Source organism: Amphimedon queenslandica, unplaced genomic scaffold (assembly GCF_000090795.2).
Source record: "Amphimedon queenslandica unplaced genomic scaffold, v1.1 AMPQUscaffold_13038, whole genome shotgun sequence".
NCBI lineage: Eukaryota > Metazoa > Porifera > Demospongiae > Haplosclerida > Niphatidae > Amphimedon > Amphimedon queenslandica.
In genome coordinates, this window is record NW_003546726.1 from 10,605 (window position 1) to 15,121 (window position 4,517).

Here is a 4,517-nt window from a genome sequence, read left to right on the forward strand (position 1 = left end):
CTCTTACCTCGATGCTTTCATGTACTAGTACCTGTTTTTCTACTAGCAGTAGGTTTTTAGATTAAAGCACTATAAAATAGTTCTATAATGCATTCATGTGTGAATAGGTGTGTCATGTTTGTGGGTGGGGTTGTGATCCAATAAAACAATCTTAAAACAGGAGAGAACAAAATGTCGTTGGAGAACAAGTGTTGGGCTGCTTTTTTTAAGTATCAGGATCGTGAAGAAGCTGTTCGCTTACTACCATTAGTGAAGGAACCGAGTAAAATTAAAAGAGACTATTTAGGTAATATAACTTTGCTTCATGTGTCTTCAAGCAATGGCTGGTTAGATGTTACGAAAGATGTCAGTCATTACTAATTATCAGTGTGATCCACACGAAAGAGATGATATGGGTTGGACTTGTCTTTATTATGCTGCAGGACATAATCATGTTGATGTGATGAGATATTTTGTTGATGAGTGGAACCATGATCCAATGACTCTTGACTGGAGGGGGCGCCGGACACCTCTTCACCGTGCTGCTTTTTGGGGTTGTTCTGTAGCTGTTGAATATTTACTATCGACTGGTAAATGTGATCCAATGGCTAAAGACAATGATGGGACAACACCATTTAAACTAGCTAAGAAGCAAGGCCACTCTGATACTATTTCTGTCTTTAAGAAGTTTGGTGATATAAAATTATCTCATCCAATCAATTCTTATGTTAACATTCTCCTTGTGGGTAATCCTGGAGCTGGTAAAAGTACTCTTAGTCATGTCATCAATGACATGGCTAGTTTTACTCTTCTTGGTTTGTTTAGAAATGTTGGAGGGGTAGTGCCCTGTACTGCTGGTATCATTCCTCATAAAATACAACATAGGGAACTGGGTAACATCATTGTTCATGATTTTGCTGGTCATTCAGAATACTACTCCAGTCACAGTGCTGTCATTGAGAATCTGTTACATGGTTCTGGTGGTGTGTTCCTGATAGTAGTCAATATATTGGATAAGGAAGCAGTCAAACAGCTTCATCAGTGGCTAACAGTTGTGAGAAATGAAGCACAGAAAGCTCTTAATGAATGCCATGTTATTGTAATAGTCAGTCATGTTGACGAGATAAGTAATCCTGTTGAAAGTAGGAGAAAAGAAGAAATGCAGGAGATAATTGTAAGGGAAAGGTGTGATAGTGTCTTCTTAGATTGTCGTAAGCTTGGTGGGAGTGGTGTGAATTATTTCTTTAATAAGTTGTCTAATGCCTGTGAGTCCATTCGTAGTACAAGTGGAAGAAATTTGAGTCTTTATTGTCACATGATATATGGTCTACTGGAGGAAAGGAAAGAGTGTATACTGACCCTCTCTGATATAATTTCTGCTGCTGAAGACAATAATGATTACTTTATACCAGATAAAAGAGAAGATGTCTTGGATGTTCTTCATTCGTTGCACTCAATTGGTTTGATCAGTGTTCTTAAAAGTGAAGACAAGGTATGGGTTGTTGTGAATAATGATATACTACTAACTGAGGTGGACGGGATTCTCTTTGCTCCAGAGACATTCAAAGAACACGTTGACATTGTTAGCAATACTGGTATTGTTAGTGTATCTGATCTGACTAGACTTTTCCCTAAATATGATCCTGACATGTTGATCTGTTTCCTGAAGAACATGGAACTTTGTCAAGAGTTACATCCATCTTTCCTAAGAATGACAAACCTCCATCAGTCAACAGTGACAGAGGAGGATGAGGGAGGGACAGAAAGAAGAGGAGAAAGGTTGTTGTTCTTTCCATGTCTTTTGTCTACTGATAGACCTGATGAGATTACTAGTCAAGTGTACCAGTTTGGTTGGTGTCTACAGTGTACTTGTAAACATCATTTCTTTCCTCCTCGATACTTCCACGTCCCCTCATTACATCTTGCTTACAAAATGGCTCTACCTCAAGAAGACAACAAGTTGAATCGTTATTGTACATTTTGGAAGAATGGACTTTACTGGTCTAATAGTCATGGTGTAGGATCACTGGTAGAGATTGTGGATGAGAGCCAGTGTGTACTAGTTTTGATGTCCTGTGAGAAAGGTTACAGTGGCAATATGGTGTCTCTAAGAAGAGATGTGATAGGGGAGGTAATGAGTGTGTATAAAGAAACCTGTCCCAGTCTAGAGGTAAAAGAGCTAGTTATTGATCCTAAAGAACTAGCCTATCCTGTGAATACACCAAGAGAAAGGACAGTGTATAGTATAAAAGCTGTACTCTCAGCACTAATTGAGTATAGAGCTCAGCATAGAGGGCCATTTCTTGTTACCATTGGTTCCAAACATACAGAATTAAAGGAGATCCTACCTGATGAGTCATTATCAGATATTAGTAACCTGTCTTTGTTAGGAGGACGTGATATTAAAGTAAGAATTAACACCCACAAACTGTTTGATACATTAATATAGCCATAGGCTAATGTCATATAAAATTACTCAGTCTTGTGCACTGATTGTGGGTTTCATGGTGCTAATGAAACATATTCTTATTCTTGTATAGGAAATGATTGAAATAACTGAAGAGTTCAGCACAGACACTGCAATAGAAATAAAGCTAGGTACATTGTATATTATAGTTACATTGAGTGTTGACTGTTTGACTTCTATAGATATCAAAAATCTTGATATTGTCATTGAAGAGCTAACGATACTCAATCATTTACCTTGTCACATATGGCATGACCTTGGTCTTCAGCTAGGACTCTATCAGCCTACACTAGAAGACATCAATAAAGATAATATTGGAGACTCTAAGAAGTGCTTCAGACAGTGTATGACTGCCTGGTTAAGAGGAGAAGATAAAGTGAGAGAGAAAGGGGATCCCAGTTGGTCATCATTAGCTACAGCACTGGATAAAGAGGGAAAACATCACATTGCTACTAACATTAGAGATAAATATTGTAGCTAATTCTAAATATTGCATTAATAATAATATTAATTTATTCGACACCCACACATACAAGCTCAGCAGCTGCAAACTTTATTTTTTTATTGGTAAGAAGAGTTTTGTGTTGTCTGGTTTCAGCTATAAAGTAGTGGGTCTCGTGATAACTGCAGAGGTGCTAAACATCATGCAATCAATGCAATTATGGTTTTGTGTTTGAAGGAAAACTATTTTATTGATGCTAGCTGGCTTGATCTTGGTATGGAATTAAACCTACCTTATCCTGGCCTGGCAATGCATAAAAAGAGCGAAATATTCAAATGATCCTTCTCAGTGTTTACTGGGGTGTTTGAACTTGTAGTTGACTTCAGCTAATAATTGTACTTGGGAATCATTAGCTAGTACACTTGAGAGAATGAATCAATACACAGCTGCTACACTCATCCATAATGCATGTAAAGTTAACATGTACAGTACATGTATATGTAATAGATTTCATTGATTGTAAGAATTAATTTTTATTTTATTTCCGATGGTTCTCTCAAAAAATGGCTCCAAAATCACCACAATTGTTATTACATTTTTAATACATAATGATATCCTTATCCTGTGTAGATAGTTTGAGCTGATTCCAACTTCAATTTCTCAAGTTATGGCCTTTTTAAAATTTGCAGAAAGTTTGAGCTGATTTTAGCTAATATTTTGAGTTATAAGCATTAAGAAAAACAATCCTTTTTGGCAATGGTTTTTTCAGAATAATGGCTCCAAATATGCACTAAATTTTTATTACATTTTCTGATGCATATTGATGTCCTTAAGTGTGTAGAAAGTTACTGATTTTTATAGCCCATGTTTTTTTCCAAAAATGGCAATTACCATAAGATACTTTTGCTACTTAGAGTAGAGAGGGGGATGGAAGGAATTATATAGTTTTTATACTTCATGGCTTTATTATTTTTCAGTATTAAAAGTTCATATTGAGATTAATTTATGAAGGTGACGGGAGTCCAATTCTAATACCATAGTCACTTTAAATTTAAGTGAATGTTAGAAATATAGGTACATGTAAGTAGAGTTAGAGACAAAATACAGTTCCATTGCTTTATAGCACTAATGGCAGATGTCCATATAGTGCTGTTATGATTAGAGTGAAGAGACTAGACTGCAGACTGAAAGGTATATTGTATGATTGTAATATAAACTTACACAATGTAGAAAAGCAACATGATTATTAATATAACAATAATAATAAAATACTAAGACTGATATGCATAACTCTGCATCACATATACAGTGTATAGTGCACGGCAATGAATTAATAATAAAATTAGGTTAAAATACAATATTAATTTTGGTTTTAATGTAACTAGCAATAGATTTCTCTTCTATTGTATCCAGTGCTGTAGCTAATGATAACCAACTGGGACCTCCTTTCTCTCTCACTTTATCTTTTCCTCTTAACCAGGCAGACATACACTCACGGAAACACTCCACTGGATCTCCTCTATTCTTCTTGTCTATATCCACTAGTCTAGGATCATATAATCCTAACTGTAGACCCAGCCTGTGCCATACAGAATAAGGCAAGTGTTGATCTGATATTACTTGTTCAGT